This window comes from Dendrobates tinctorius, unplaced genomic scaffold, assembly GCF_039654945.1.
Source record: "Dendrobates tinctorius isolate UK_male_01 unplaced genomic scaffold, ASM3965494v1 ptg000077l, whole genome shotgun sequence".
Classification (NCBI taxonomy): Eukaryota; Metazoa; Chordata; class Amphibia; order Anura; family Dendrobatidae; genus Dendrobates; species Dendrobates tinctorius.
The window spans coordinates 252,696-269,719 of NW_027361745.1; the positions used below are offsets into that span (position 1 = coordinate 252,696).

Consider the following 17,024-nt stretch of genomic DNA (forward strand, 5'->3'; position numbering starts at 1 on the left):
GAAGCAAATAATGAATTTTCAGGGTGATGGGAGTAAATGATGTATTGAATGTGGGGTAGAGCTGTTGATAATGAATAGAGGGTGGGAGAGAAAGACATGACAATGAACTGGGGCGGAAGGGGCATGTAAATATAATGAATTGGGGGAGCGGGAGGCACATATTGGGGGACATTGAGGATGCAGTGACTGGTAATGAATTGGAGGAAGAGTACAGGGGCTCATTAATGTATATATTTATTAGGTGGGGAAATTGCTATTTATTGTTGGTGGGGGCGAAGTGGTGAATTATAATTTATATTTGGAATGGTGGATTATTATATATTAATGGTGGGTGCACGTCTGTATTTAGATGTGATGAAAACAAGTTCAAAACCTTCATAGCTATCAGACGTGGTCAGGAACCAGTTAAACAACAGTCATAGTTCCCCCACCAAAAGTGAGGACTAATTAATTATTAGTGGAGTACTCCCAATATCATGCAATTAAAGAAAAAATTGGAGTAACCATAAACCACAATAGAATATAGGAAAGATAAGAAATAGATCTTTATTATCACATATAAAAACAATATAAGACATTTATAAACACATAATAGAGGTAGATATAGAAGGAATAGTCCCAGTGTAGCGCAAAGTAAGCTTCCCTACATATAGGGTGACAGCAAGCAAAGGAACCATATGCTACAGATATAATTAGGGCTTAGTCTAAACACCAAAATGTGCTATGCAACTTATCCAGAGACAAAGTCTCTATATTTATACCTAAAACATCCGGGTGCTATATATAACATAATGCCAAGATAATGTAAGCAATTTCTGGCTCAAGGAGATATATCCATCAATTCTGGGATCATACCCAATACCCATAATGCTCATGCCACTTACCCATAGGGGAATAATAATGCAGGGAGGATACCGCGCTCAACCCCGACGCGCGTTTCGCCTCGGCTTTCTCAAGGGGAGGTGCCTATCTATCCCCAAGCACCCATATATAAATGCAGCGTTCCAGGTGTTGCTGATCAAAAGCGGCGCATGCCCGGTGTAGCCGCATGGTAACCGCGCGATGACCCGCCGCCATCAGTGAGCAGCACGCGTGTGTGGTGAAAAACACCACTAGACGTCATCAACACGCGCGCAGCCCACGGTGTGATGACCGGAGCATCGTGACCAGTGACGGGCACGCCGCGCATGCGCACAAGATCAGCCCCATTTTCTCAGAGACACACTGCAGGCGGCCATAATGGTGGAGTCTGAACGAATCATCAAGCTACTCACAAGCAAGATAAGAGAGGGAGAGAGGGGAACGTCATATTAGGATAACAATCCATAATTACTAAGACGAGAGGGTTCAAAAAAAGCCCCCAATATATAGTTATAATAATATACATCCCGTCAAAAAAATAATAATAAAGTACCATAGCATGACGCCATATGGAAGGGGACAACAGTCTGGGTAAGCTCGCTAAAAAAGTAGTATTGTACAGGGACCATAAAGAAATTCCGCCATCATAAAGTACACTCTAAAAAAAGAAAAACATTCTAAATATATCTAAAGTAGAGACAGAATATACCCCAGATCATAAATATAGATGGCATTATAATACATGTGATTAATTATATAATATATAATACTACAGAGTATCATGCAATCACTATTAAATAGTAATACAAGATTATAGATCTCTTTTAAATGTCTGGACACACTGAGATCAACAATATAAAAAACACTGTACCCCCCCCACCGCATACATATGACCCCCATAGTGATGGCAGCTCTTCAGTAAAGCATAGAAAGTTGGAGAAGTCAAAATACATTTAACTTTGTTTGTCCTCTGGGTATCTGAGTCATCCATGTTTCACAAAAATACATGCAATATAATGTTCCCAAAGAAGACGAGTGCTGATCCAAATAATTATGAAAGATACTGTGGAACCAGTTCTTCCGCATTCAGACATGGGCGCCAGAAACAATACAACTGTGAAATGAACTAGAAAAAACAGACACAAAAAAAAAATTAAAATCAGATTAAAAGCACAACATGGACACAGACATATGGATAATCAGGCCACAACTGAAGAAAAAATAGACTAAATCATAACCAAAATTGCTATAATCCCAATCGAACTTGGAGAATTGCAGAGGTATTTTAGAACCCAAATTAAGATCTATTAGGCCAATCCCTAATTAAGAAAGGGAACGAAGGTATTGGTTTCATTCAGGCCAGCAGGGGCTAGAGTATCTAACGTCACGATCCACCTGCACTCATGTTGTGCAAGAATCTTCTTCACATTGCCCCCACGAATGCCACAATCAATCCTATCAATCCCACTGACTAATAGACCCTTAGGATTAGCATTATGAAACAATTTAAAATGCTTCGGAAGAGTTTGTTTTTAAAACGGAAATATCCTGAATATCTCTAGATGCCATTATGTCCCTAACATGTTCGCGTACCCGAACTTTAAACTCTCGGGACGTCAGTCCAATATAGATTTTATTACAAGGACAAGTGGCATAGTAGACCACATTTGATGTGTTGCATGTAATATAACTCTTTATGGAGAAAGTCTTTTTCCCATCAAACGTAGTAAAAGATGAAGTTTTACAGATATTCGGATACGCAACACATCTCCCGCAAGGGAAACATCCTTGTATGCGGGTTGAGCCACGAACTGATGGTATTGTGGGTGCATAGTGACTTTTAACTAGATGGTCTTTTAAATTCCAACTACGTCTAGGAATGATTCTTGGCCGAGATGGCAAATGTGCTGCCAAAGTAGTATCGGTGTGCAAAATGGGCCAGCATTTATCAAAAATTTTTTGCATCCGATCCCACTGGCAGTTCGATGTGGACACGAAACAAATAGTGTCCTTATTTTCGTCTTGCTGAGTGCTGATGGATTTAGCCAATAGATCATTACGTGAGGCCTGCTTGGCCCTCCGATATCCCTGCTTAATACATCTATTACTATACCCTCTAGCCTTGAACCGATGCCCCAAATCCTTAGCCTGTTGTTCAAACATTTTCTCTGTAGAGCAAATACGCCTTGTTCTTAAAAATTGCCCCATAGGGATGGCACGAATAATTGGTGGAATATGTGCAGAGGACGCGTGTAGTAAGGAATTCACCGCTGTTCCTTTACGGAACAAATCCGTTTGAATCAGGCCAACCGAATCGGCCCTAATTAAGACATCCAGGAATTCAATACTAGATCTATGCCATTTATAAGTAAATTTAAGGTTAAAAGTATTCAAGTTAAGCTGATGAATGAAATCCTGGAGGTCAGATGACGACCCTTGCCAGATGGCAAAGACGTCATCGATATAGCGGTGCCAGCACTGCACATGGTTTACGGCAAGCGTCCCGCCCCCATAGAAAACCTGCCTCTCCCAGAACCCAAGAAACAGGTTAGCATAGGACGGGGCGCAAGCCGCACCCATGGCAGTGCCGCGCCTCTGCAAGAAGAACCGATCCTAAAAAACAAAGTAGTTATGAAACAGGACAAATTCTAAAAGTTCCATGAGAAATTCACACCAATGGCCATCCCGGCTTGTCATCTCCAAATAGAAGCGCACTGCCGCCAGTCCATCCACATGGTTAATGGACGTATACAGTGATTCAATATTGATAGCCACAAGGATCATGTCATCCTCCAGGGTGATCCCATTGATCTTATTCAACAAATCGGTGGTGTCCCTGACATAGGAGGGCAGCGTCTCGACAATAGGTTTCAAATAATAATCAATAAATTTACATGTCATGTCGCATAGCCCCCCTATGCCAGCCACAATGGGACGACCCGGGGGGTTGACCGGATCCTTGTGGACCTTGGGTAACAAATAAAAGGTTGGCACCCTAGGATTCCTGGTCATAAGTCCGTCAAAAATTTTTTTGGGGATCAGACCCGACTCAAATGTATTAGACAATATTTTCTCCAAGGACTGAGCAAATGATGTAGTGGGATTGTTCATTAGTTTTTGATAAGTTTCCTTATTTTTTAGCTGCCGAAAAGCTTCCTTTTCATACTTATCGATGGGCCAGATCCAGCAGCTCTGGGTAGCTTTTTAGAAAACGTTGAACAACGAGGTTAAGCACATGTGCCAGGCATGGTACGTGTGTCAGTTCGCCTCGCCTCAGAGCCGCCACCAGGTTCCTGCCATTAAACAAAAGAAGAAAACAGACTATGCATGTATGTGGGATCACCACGCATGAAACAATTATGAAAAAATATAAATTTTTATTTATTGCACAAAAGCAGCAAAAAACACCACACGTTAAAAACAGTCTAGTCAACATGTACATCGCTGGCTGCAGAATATAATGGCGCTTAATATAAATCAATCAAGCTGTTAATAAAGCTCCATATGATACAGACAATACAGTGGGAGCAATAGAAAGAGACAATCAAAAATGACTGGACAAGTTATTGTAACTCTGTAGTAATATAATATGCTAAATGCATAAAAAGCAGCAAGGAAAAACAATCAATAATCCCTGATAAGAACCCTGCAGTGTTTGGTAAATACCTGATGGAAAAAGGTAGGGAAAGGACCTGGGTAGCAAGTCAAACTCCTCATGGAGTGAAATCACTTATTCAAAAGAGCCACTAAAGCTCAAAAATGAAAAAACTAATTAAGTGCGGTAATTCCACACCCCAAACTGGAGTGCAATACATCACCCAGAAGCAGAACAGTCAAAGAGTCCAGTCAAAGTCGCCCCAATGTCTGTGTAAAGAGCCAGCAGCCACAGCTTTAGTGGCTCTTTTGAATAAGTGATTTCACACCATGAGGAGTTTGACTTGCTAGAAATGCTCGGTGCTCGCCGAGTACACCGAGTACCGTGATACTCGGGCGAGTAACGAGTAGTGGTGAGCACGTTCACTCATCACCAATAAAGATGTTATGTGTGTCACTGACATTATATATATGTATATACTAGAAATAGGCCCGATGCTATTGCATCGGGAGTGCGGTGAAATGAACATCTGTGTATTCTTAGTGGCGGGGGATTCAAATCCCGCACGGCACCTCTCATTGGCTCAGCCAGCGGGGTGGGGGATTTGAATCCTGCGCCGCTCATTGGCCCAGCCGGCGGGCGCTCAGCCAATGAGCAATGCCGTGTGGATTTGGCGGGGGATTTGAATCCCGCGCCACTCATTGGCTGATTGCCCCTGATGCCGTGCGGCTTGGCAGGGGATATGAATCCCGGCCCCCATATCGGAATACCAATAACTTGGGTGTTCCAATATGGCGGTCGGCGTAGTTCTGATCGGCTGGCGCCACTCATCTCCCGGCTGCATTGCCACTGTCCTCCCTGTGGCAGGAGATGAGCCGTGGCTACCGTTGGGAGATCAGCAGCTAACGCCGCTGATCTCCCGACGGAATAGCAGTGCTGTTTTTGTCACAGCTTCTGGCTGCGGTGGATTGTGGGATAGTGATACAATCACTGAAAACTGTGACAGAGCCGATTGGCAATTATATATTATATATATACAAATGTGTAAAAGCTCATGTTAAAATCGCATTCGGATGTAAATCGGATTGTACTCGCACCAAGAACGCATGACACGCACGTGACACTTGTCCAACGCTCCTGCATCAAAATCGGACTGATTTTGAAATCGCTAGTGTGTCTAGACCCTTACTGTGTAGGTAATGGTGGTGTGAGATCAGCGGCTCAAACTCGTTTAACCCCTTAAAAACATCAGTTACTTATTCAAACCGGTGAAAATTGGCTGTGTGCCCCCGTTGATGCCAATTCTGGTGCCAATAACCCATTTGGGCCAGGCAGGAGGGACCTGGGATTGATGCGGGGCATCACTATCATAGTGTGACCTCAGTGGGCCAAAGTCTTTTAACCCTTTCATTAACGCCCTTCGGTGCCCACTTTGTCGGCTATTGTTGAGTCAGTTTTATAATTTTTAACGCACCTCACTGCATTGGTTTTATAATTATTGTGAGGATTATTTTTGGTTGTTAAACCTGTAAAAATAAGAAAAGAAAAAATTGTCAAATAAGAAACCAATTTCCGCCTCGTCTTTCCTGGAGCCTCAGTGTATTGTGACTCCACGCGTGGTTGTAGGTCCACACTGCTCTGGGGTTGGGCGGGAGGAGGGGTCTGCAGTTTTTCCTCTGTTTTTGGCTCTTTTCCATTGGCTGTAACAGACGAGCGCTCTGACATCAGTGCGGTATCGCCTGCTGATTGGTCCCTTCAGACGAACCTCCGAGGCTAGAAGGAAAGTATAAGAAAAGAGCGCTGCTCGGGCGTTCCATCCCCCACGTCTCCATTATAATAATCTATAGATATATAAATCAAAATGCAACAAAAAAAAAACTTTATTTTTTTAAATAATTACATTGTTACCAATAATAAACTGCACAAAATTGGATTTTCTGCATGTTCCTGTTAACAAAAAATTAAATGTTGCAGAAATGTTTCTGAAAATAGTTAAAAAAACTAAAAAACTGACGCCTCAAATTGTGAAAAACAGTAACGTGCACATTTATCGAAAGAGAGAGAGAATATATTTTGTATGTGCTGGAAAAAAAAAAACGCAGCTGCGGATCCTCTGCAAACAGAAGTGACGTGCTGCAGAAAATATACCGCAGCACATCTGCACGGGATTTTCCGCAGCGTGTGCACAGCTGTACACCGCATAGAAAACTGCTGCGGATCCGCAGGACCAAATCCGCAGCATGTGCACAGACCCTAACAGTCCACATTTCCATCAGCCCCCGTGTGATCGTCCTGCTGTGTGCCGGACGGCCGCGTCCTCTCGCTGGTCTCTCCCTCCAGGACTAATTCTTGAATTCCTGCCAGAACAATTTCCTTTATGTCTACATGACCCAGTAGGGTGTTTTGTCCAGGATGAGTTGTAGAGGGTTAGACATTACTTTGCCCATAGATTAACTACATGAAGAAAAGTCCTGGTGCCCTCCACGCTCCCCTACAGTAGCTTTTAGGGTCTGTGCACACTGTGTTGGTCTCAGACGGATCCGCCCCAAAAACCACCCAAAAAAGCGCTCGGAAAACTTCCAAAAGAACAACCAATTCCCTGCACCGCGCCGCTCGCGTGTCCAGGCGTCTACAGGTCCGGTACCTGAAGTGGCGCCATCCGGCAGGCGGCTCACGCTCTGACGTCGCTCTGTGCCTGACAACACAAGTCAGTGGGGAGGAAAAGAGGACTCAGCAGCAGTCAGAGACACTTTATCTATATCTTCTCAGTGATTTTACTAAAACCAACTTCATTGTTGAGTGGATTTAAGAAAAAAGTCCAGAAAACGACTGTGAAAAGATGTCAGAGAAACGCTCAAAGAAATGTTCAAAACCTAAACACAGAAAAGATCAATCACAGAGACGCGGGAAACAACTGTTGTGTGACCCTGCCCTTACGATGTCACACTCTAAAGCTTGAAGTTGCTTCTGTGACTCATCATCCCCTTCATTCTGCGCACTAACACCGCAAACATTGTAGAAGTCGTTCATTAACAATAAAGTGCAGTCAGCGAGTGCGGATGTGGTAATAACATCCTGCGGAGACCTGAGGAAACTCACTGAATGTCTGACAAACACACATACACTCACTGGCCACTTTATTAGGTACACCTGTCCAACTGTGTGTTAAGACTTAATTTCTAATCAGCCAATCACATGGCGGCAACTCAGTGCATTTAGGCATGTAGACATGGTCAAGACAATCTCCTGCAGTTCAAACCGAGCATCAGTATGGGGAAGAAAGGTGATTTGAGTGCCTTTGAACGTGGCATAATTGTTGGTGCCAGAAGGGCTGGTCTGAGAATTTCAGAAACTGCTGATCTCCTGGGATTTTCACGCACAACCATCTCTAGGGTTTACAGAGAATGGTCCGAAAAAGAAAAAAAATCCAGTGAGCGGCAGTTCTGTGGCCGGAAATGCCATGTTGATGCCAGAGGTCAGAGGAGAATGGGCAGACTGGTTCGAGCTGATAGAAAAGCAACAGTGACTCAAATTGCCACCCGTTACAACCAAGGTAGGCAGAAGAGCATCTCTGAACGCACAGTGCGTCGAACTTTGAGGCAGATGGGCTACAGCAGCAGAAGACCACACTGGGTACCACTCCTCTCAGCTAAGAACAGGAAACTGAGGCTACAATTTGCACAAGCTCATCGAAATTGGACAGTAGAAGATTGGAAAAACGTTGCCTGGTCTGATGAGTCTCGATTTCTGCTGCGACATTCGGATGGTAGGGTCAGAATTTGGCGTAAACAACATGAAAGCATGGATCCATCCTGCCTTGTATCAACGGTTCAGGCTGGTGGTGGTGGTGTCATGGTGTGGGGAATTTTTTCTGGGCACTCTTTGGGCCCCTTGGTACCAATTGAGCATCGTTGCAACGCCACAGCCTACCTGAGTATTGTTGCTGACCATGTCCATCCCTTTATGACCACAATGTACCCAACATCTGATGGCTACTTTCAGCAGGATAATGCGCCATGTCATAAAGCTCGAATCATCTCAGATTGGTTTCTTGAACATGACAATGAGTTTACTGTACTCAAATGGCCTCCTCAGTCACCAGATCTCAATCCAATAGAGCATCTTTGGGATGTGGTGGAACGGGAGATTCGCATCAGGGATGTGCAGCCGACAAATCTGCGCCAACTGTGTGATGCCATCATGTCAATATGGTCCAAAATCTCTGAGGAATGCTTCCAGCACCTTGTTGAATCTCTGCCACGAAGAATTGAGGCAGTTCTGAAGGCAAAAGGGGGTCCAACCCGTTACTAGCATGGTGTACCTAATAAAGTGGCCAGTGAGTGTATACTGTACTTCCGGCCAAAAGTTTTGCACCTATCACAAGTTTTGGTTTCCACATTTTGCTCCCTCACTGTTTTTCAGTCTCTGCGGTTAGTGGAGTACTGCACAATGGCTCCTAGGAGGAATCCTGCCACTAAAATTGTGCGGTGTAAACCGGCTGCCAATCTCCTGTCAGCAAAATGCTTATTGATAGGCTCAGCAAATCATCGCTCTCGGCAGCACATTGTCCTGTGTGACCGTGCTGCCGAGGACACTGACAGTGTTTGTGCACTGATGAGATCATTCACTGTGGTTCTGGAGTTTTACACCATAGGTAGATCACAACTATGAGAGTCACACAAATCCAGAAAGTCACCGTGTCTGATTTGGAAGATTTATTTTGCAGATTAGGGTAGAAAGTAAGTATTTGGTCATTAACAATAGTTAATCTCAATATTTTATTATATCTCCTTTGTTGGCAATGACAGAGGTCAGAGGTTTTCTGTAAGTCTTCACACGGTTGGCACACACTGTTAGTGAATGTTGGCCCATTCCCCCATGCAGATCTCCTCTAGAGCAGTGATGTGTTCGGCCTGTCACTGGGCCACACGGACTTTCAACTCCCTCCAAAGGTTTTACATAGTAACATAGTTAGTAAGGCCGAAAAAAGACATTTGTCCGTCCAGTTCAGCCTATAAAATTCTGTCAGAATAAATCCTCAGATCTACGTCCTTCTAAAGAACCTAACAATAACTGGCAGATACCATATCGTTACGCTCCAGGAAGACATCCAGGCCTCTCTTGAACTCTTCGACTGAGTTCGCCATCACCACCTTCTCAGGCAGGGAATTCCAGATTCTCACTGCCCTAACAGTAAAGAATCCTCTTCTATGTTAGTGGAAAAACCTTCTCTCCTCCAGACGCAGAGAATGCCCCCTTGTGACCGTCACCTTCCTTGGTATAAACAGATCCTCGGAGAGATATTTGTATTGTCCCCTTATATACTTATACATGGTTATTAGATCGCCCCTCAGTCGTCTTTTTTCTAGACTAAATAATCCTAATTTTGCTAATCTCTCTCGGTATTGTAGTTCCCCCATCCCCTTTATTAATTTTGTTGCCCTCCTTTGAACCATTATATCCTTCCTGAGCATCGGTGCCCAAAATTGTACACAGTACTCCATGTGCAGTCTAACCAGAGATTTGTACAGAGGCAGTATAATGCTCTCATCATGTGTATCCAGACCTCTTTTAATGCACCCCATGATCCTGTTTGCCTTGGCAGCCGCTGCCTGGCACTGGCTGCTCCAGGTAAGTTTATCAGTAACTAGGATCCCCAAGTCCTTTTCCATGTCAGATTTACCCAGTGGTTTCCCGTTCAGTGTGTAATGATGATATTGATTCCTTCTTCCCATGTGTATAACCTTAAATTTATCATTGTTAAACCGCATCTGCCACCTTTCAGCCCAAGTTTCCAACTTATCCAGATCCATCTGTAGCAGAATACTATCTTCTCTTGTATTGACTGCTTTACATAGTTTTGTATCATCTGCAAATATCGATATTTTACTGTGCAAACCTTCTACCAGAGCGTTAATAAATATGTTGAAGAGAAGAGGTCCCAACACCGACTCCTGCGGTCCCCACTGGTCACAGCGACCCAGTTAGAGAATATACCATTTATAACCCCCCTCTGCTTTCTATCACTCAGCCAGTTACTTACCCGTTTACACACATTTCCCCCAGACCCGGCATTCTCATTTTGTGTACCAACCTCTTGTGTGGCACGGTATCAAACGCTTTGGAAAAATCAAGATCTACCACATCCAATGACTCACCTTGGTCCAGTCTATAGCTTACCTCTTCATAAACGCTGATTAGATTGGTGTGAAAGGAGCGATTCCTCATAAACCCATGCTGATATGGAGTTATGCAGTTATTCTCAGTGAGATAATCCAGAATAACGTCCCTCAGAAACCCTTCACATATCTCACCAACAAGAGAGGTTAGACTTACTGGCCTATAGTTTCCAGGTCACTTTTAGAGCCTTTTTGAATATTGGTACCACATTTGCTGTGCGCCAGTCCTGTGGAACAGACCCCGTCGCTATAGAGTCTCTAAATATAAGAAATAATGGCTTGTCTATTACATTCCTTAGTTCTCTTAGTACTCGTGGGTGTATGCCATCCGGACCCGGAGATTTATCTATTTTATTCTTATTTAGCCGGTTTCGCGCCTCTTCTTGGGTTAGATTGGTGACCCTTAATATCGGGTTTTCTTTGTCTCTCTGCATTTCATTTTCCACTGTGAATACCGTGGAGAAGAAGGTGTGTAATATATTCGCTTTTTCCTCGTCATCTACAACCATTCTTCCCTCACAGTTTTATAAGGCTCCTACACTGTCACTTGTGATTCTGTTATTATTGATATAGGTGAAGAGCAGCTTGGGATTAGTGTTACTCTCCTTTGTGCTTCTCTGTCTCCTTTTTGGCAGCTGTAATTAGTTTTTTAGATAAAGTATTCTTCTCCTTGTAGTTGTTAGATCCTCAGCGGGGCCGTCCTGCTTTAGTAGTGTAGATGCTTTCTTGTTACTGGTAATTGCCCCTCTTACTTTTTTGTTTAGCCACATTGGGTTTTTCCTATTTCTTGTCCTTTTATCCCCACAAGGTATAAACCGCTTACAGCGCCTATCTAGGATGTTCTTACACATTTCCCATTTATTTTCTGTATTCTTATTTCTGAGGACATTGTCCCAGTCACCAGATTAGGGGCATCTCTAGGCTGGTCAGACTTTGCCTTCCTAAAGTTCAGTGTTTTTGTGACTCCCTGACAAGTCCCCCTAGTGAAACACAAGTGACACTGTACAATATTGTGGTCGCTATTTCCTGCAGATCTGTTATTCTGTCCGGTCTATTAGATAGTATTAGGTGTAAAGTGCTGCTCCTCTGGTCGGATTCTGCACCGATTGTGAAAGATAAATGTTCCCTCCAGGACAATGATTTGCATATAAGGCAAAATAAATAAGAGAAAAAAATGCTCCTGCACACTTTAGGCTATGTTCACACACAGAGTTTTTCCTTTTTTTGCATGTTTGCTTTGCTTTCAATGGTGAAAATAAACATTCAGCAGGAAATATAATTTTTATCATTGTAATGCTTTATCTGGCCATGTGGTGTGGAACACATGATCAGACACATACTGTTTAATTTATGAATGAAGGACTCTAAAAGTCACAGTTTTTTCTCCAGGGCCATCACTAGAGGGTCATCAGGCAGCCTTCACTATTATTAGAGGGTCATCGGGCAGCCCTCACTATTGTTAGAGGGTCATCAGTCGGCCCTCACTATTGTTAGAGGGTCATCAGTCGGCCCTCACTATTGTTAGAGGGTCATCAGTCAGCCCTCACTATTGTTAGAGGGTCATCAGTCGGCCCTCAATATTGTTAGAGGGTCATCAGGCAGCCCTCACTATTATTAGAGGGTCATCAGTCAGCCCTCACTATTGTTAGAGGGTCATCAGTCAGCCCTCACTATTGTTAGGGGGTCATCAGTCGGCCCTCACTATTGTTAGAGGGTCATCAGTCGGCCCTCAATATTGTTAGAGGGTCATCAGTCGGCCCTCACTATTATTTGAGGGTCATCAGTCAGCCCTCACTATTGTTAGAGGGTCATCAGTCGGCCCTCACTATTATTAGAGGGTCATCAGTCGGCCCTCAATATTGTTAGAGGGTCATCAGTCGGCCCTCACTATTATTAGAGGGTCATCAGTCAGCCCTCACTATTATTAGAGGGTCATCAGTCGGCCCTCAATATTGTTAGAGGGTCATCAGTCGGCCCTCACTATTGTTAGAGGGTCATCAGTCGGCCCTCAATATTGTTAGAGGGTCATCAGTCAGCCCTCACTATTATTAGAGGGTCATCAGTCGGCCCTCACTATTGTTAGAGGGTCATCAGTCAGCCCTCACTATTATTTGAGGGTCATCAGTCAGCCCTCACTATTGTTAGAGGGTCATCAGTCGGCCCTCACTATTGTTAGAGGGTCATCAGTCAGCCCTCACTATTATTAGAGGGTCATCAGTCGGCCCTCACTATTGTTAGAGGGTCATCAGTCAGCCCTCACTATTGTTAGAGGGTCATCAGTCGGCCCTCAATATTGTTAGAGGGTCATCAGTCAGCCCTCACTATTATTAGAGGGTCATCAGTCGGCCCTCACTATTATTAGAGGGTCATCAGTCAGCCCTCACTATTGTTAGAGGGTCATCAGTCAGCCCTCACTATTATTAGAGGGTCATCAGTCGGCCCTCACTATTATTAGAGGGTCATCAGTCAGCCCTCACTATTGTTAGAGGGTCATCAGTCAGCCCTCACTATTGTTAGAGGGTCATCAGTCGGCCCTCAGTATTGTTAGAGGGTCATCAGGCAGCCCTCACTATTATTAGAGGGTCATCAGTCGGCCCTCAGTATTGTTAGAGGGTCATCAGTCGGCCCTCACTATTGTTAGAGGGTCATCAGTAGGCCCTCAATATTGTTAGAGGGTCATCAGTCGGCCCTCACTATTATTTGAGGGTCATCAGTCAGCCCTCACTATTGTTAGAGGGTCATCAGTAGGCCCTCAATATTGTTAGAGGGTCATCAGTCGGCCCTCACTATTATTTGAGGGTCATCAGTCAGCCCTCACTATTGTTAGAGGGTCATCAGTCAGCCCTCACTATAATTAGAGGGTCATCAGTCAGCCCTCACTATTATTAGAGGGTCATCAGTCGGCCCTCGCTATTGTTAGAGGGTCATCAGGCAGCCCTTACTATTGTTAGAGGGTCATCAGTCAGCCCTCACTATTGTTAGAGGGTCATCAGTCAGCCCTTACTATTGTTAGAGGGTCATCAGTCAGCCCTTACTATTGTTAGAGGGTCATCAGGCAGCCCTCACTATTATTAGAGGGTCATCAGTCAGCCCTCACTATTGTTAGAGGGTCATCAGTTGGCCCTCACTATTATTAGAGGGTCATCAGTCGCCCTCACTATTGTTAGAGGGTCATCAGTTGGCCCTCACTATTGTTAGAGGGTCATCAGTTGGCCCTCACTATTATTAGAGGGTCATCAGTCGCCCTCACTATTGTTAGAGGGTCATCAGTCGGCCCTCACTATTGTTAGAGGGTCATCAGTTGGCCCTCACTATTGTTAGAGGGTCATCAGTCGCCCTCACTATTGTTAGAGGGTCATCAGTCGGCCCTCACTATTGTTAGAGGGTCATCAGTCAGCCCTCACTATTGTTAGAAGGTCATCAGTCGGCCCTCACTATTATTAGAGGGTCATCAGTCGCCCTCACTATTGTTAGAGGGTCATCAGTCAGCCCTCACTATTGTTAGAGGGTCATCAGTTGGCCCTCACTATTATTAGAGGGTCATCAGTCGCCCTCACTATTGTTAGAGGGTCATCAGTTGGCCCTCACTATTGTTAGAGGGTCATCAGTTGGCCCTCACTATTATTAGAGGGTCATCAGTCGCCCTCACTATTGTTAGAGGGTCATCAGTCGGCCCTCACTATTGTTAGAGGGTCATCAGTTGGCCCTCACTATTATTAGAGGGTCATCAGTCACCCTCACTATTGTTAGAGGGTCATCAGTTGGCCCTCACTATTATTAGAGGGTCATCAGTCGCCCTCACTATTGTTAGAGGGTCATCAGTCGGCCCTCACTATTGTTAGAGGGTCATCAGTTGGCCCTCACTATTATTAGAGGGTCATCAGTCGCCCTCACTATTGTTAGAGGGTCATCAGTTGGCCCTCACTATTATAAGAGGGTCGTCAGTCGCCCTCACTATTGTTAGAGGGTCATCAGTTGGCCCTCACTATTGTTAGAGGGTCATCAGTCAGCCCTCACTATTGTTAGAGGGTCATCAGTTGGCCCTCACTATTGTTAGAGGGTCATCAGTCAGCCCTCACTATTATTAGAGGGTCATCAGTTTTCCCTCACTATTATTAGAGGGTCGTCAGTCGCCCTCACTATTGTTAGAGGGTCATCAGTCAGCCCTCACTATTGTTAGAGGGTCATCAGTTGGCCCTCACTATTGTTAGAGGGTCATCAGTCAGCCCTCACTATTGTTAGAGGGTCATCAATTGGCCTTCACTATTGTTAGAGGGTCATCAGTTGGCCCTCACTATTGTTAGAGGGTCATCAGTCAGCCCTCACTATTGTTAGAGGGTCATCAGTTGGCCCTCACTATTGTTAGAGGGTCATCAGTCAGCCCTCACTATTATTAGAGGGTCATCAGTCGGCCCTCACTATTGTTAGAGGGTCATCAGTTGGCCCTCACTATTGTTAGAGGGTCATCAGTCAGCCCTCACTATTGTTAGAGGGTCATCAGTTGGCCCTCACTATTGTTAGAGGGTCATCAGTCAGCCCTCACTATTATTAGAGGGTCATCAGTCGCCCTCACTATTGTTAGAGGGTCATCAGTTGGCCCTCACTATTGTTAGAGGGTCATCAGTCAGCCCTCACTATTGTTAGAGGGTCATCAGTTGGCCCTCACTATTGTTAGAGGGTCATCAGTCAGCCCTCACTATTATTAGAGGGTCATCAGTCGGCCCTCACTATTGTTAGAGGGTCATCAGTTGGCCCTCACTATTATTAGAGGGTCATCAGTCGCCCTCACTATTGTTAGAGGGTCATCAGTTGGCCCTCACTATTGTTAGAGGGTCATCAGTCAGCCCTCACTATTGTTAGAGGGTCATCAGTTGGCCATCACTATTGTTAGAGGGTCATCAGTCAGCCATCACTATTGTTAGAGGGTCATCAGTCAGCCATCACTATTGTTAGAGGGTCATCAGTCAGCCATCACTATTGTTAGAGGGTCATCAGTCAGCCCTCACTATTATTAGAGGGTCATCAGTCAGCCATCACTATTGTTAGAGGGTCATCAGTTGGCCCTCACTATTGTTAGAGGGTCATCAGTCAGCCCTCACTATTGTTAGAGGGTCATCAGTTGGCCCTCACTATTGTTAGAGGGTCATCAGTCAGCCCTCACTATTATTAGAGGGTCATCAGTTTTCCCTCACTATTATTAGAGGGTCATCAGTCAGCCCTCACTATTATTAGAGGGTCATCAGTCAGCCCTCACTAATGTTAGAGGGTCATCAGTCGGCCCTCACTATTGTTAGAAGGTCATCAGTCAGCCCTCACTATTGTTAGAGGATCATCAGTCGGCCCGCACTATTGTTAGAGGGTCATCAGTCGGCCTTCACTATTGTTAGAGGGTCATCAGTCGGCCCTCACTATTATTAGAGGGTCATCAGTCAGCCCTCACTATTATTAGAGGGTCATCAGTCACCCTCACTATTGTTAGAGGGTCATCAGTTGGCCCTCACTATTATTAGAGGGTCATCAGTCGCCCTCACTATTGTTAGAGGGTCATCAGTCGGCCCTCACTATTGTTAGAGGGTCATCAGTTGGCCCTCACTATTATTAGAGGGTCATCAGTCGCCCTCACTATTGTTAGAGGGTCATCAGTTGGCCCTCACTATTATAAGAGGGTCGTCAGTCGCCCTCACTATTGTTAGAGGGTCATCAGTTGGCCCTCACTATTGTTAGAGGGTCATCAGTCAGCCCTCACTATTGTTAGAGGGTCATCAGTTGGCCCTCACTATTGTTAGAGGGTCATCAGTCAGCCCTCACTATTATTAGAGGGTCATCAGTTTTCCCTCACTATTATTAGAGGGTCGTCAGTCGCCCTCACTATTGTTAGAGGGTCATCAGTCAGCCCTCACTATTGTTAGAGGGTCATCAGTTGGCCCTCACTATTGTTAGAGGGTCATCAGTCAGCCCTCACTATTGTTAGAGGGTCATCAATTGGCCTTCACTATTGTTAGAGGGTCATCAGTTGGCCCTCACTATTGTTAGAGGGTCATCAGTCAGCCCTCACTATTGTTAGAGGGTCATCAGTTGGCCCTCACTATTGTTAGAGGGTCATCAGTCAGCCCTCACTATTATTAGAGGGTCATCAGTCGGCCCTCACTATTGTTAGAGGGTCATCAGTTGGCCCTCACTATTATTAGAGGGTCATCAGTCGCCCTCACTATTGTTAGAGGGTCATCAGTTGGCCCTCACTATTGTTAGAGGGTCATCAGTCAGCCCTCACTATTGTTAGAGGGTCATCAGTTGGCCCTCACTATTGTTAGAGGGTCATCAGTCAGCCCTCACTATTATTAGAGGGTCATCAGTCGGCCCTCACTATTGTTAGAGGGTCATCAGTTGGC

At 44.8% G+C, this 17,024-nt stretch overlaps 1 long non-coding RNA gene across 1 annotated transcript in view; it reads right to left on the reverse strand.

Annotated features, from left to right (window-relative positions):
• Positions 1-523: 523 nt before the first annotated feature.
• The window catches only part of LOC141096669 (uncharacterized), an 85,396-nt gene continuing 68,895 nt past the window's right edge, over positions 524-17,024 (reverse strand). The window contains exon 2 of the long non-coding RNA XR_012233746.1: positions 524-1,987. This is a non-coding gene — a long non-coding RNA (uncharacterized lncRNA). The remainder of the gene's footprint in view (positions 1,988-17,024) is intronic.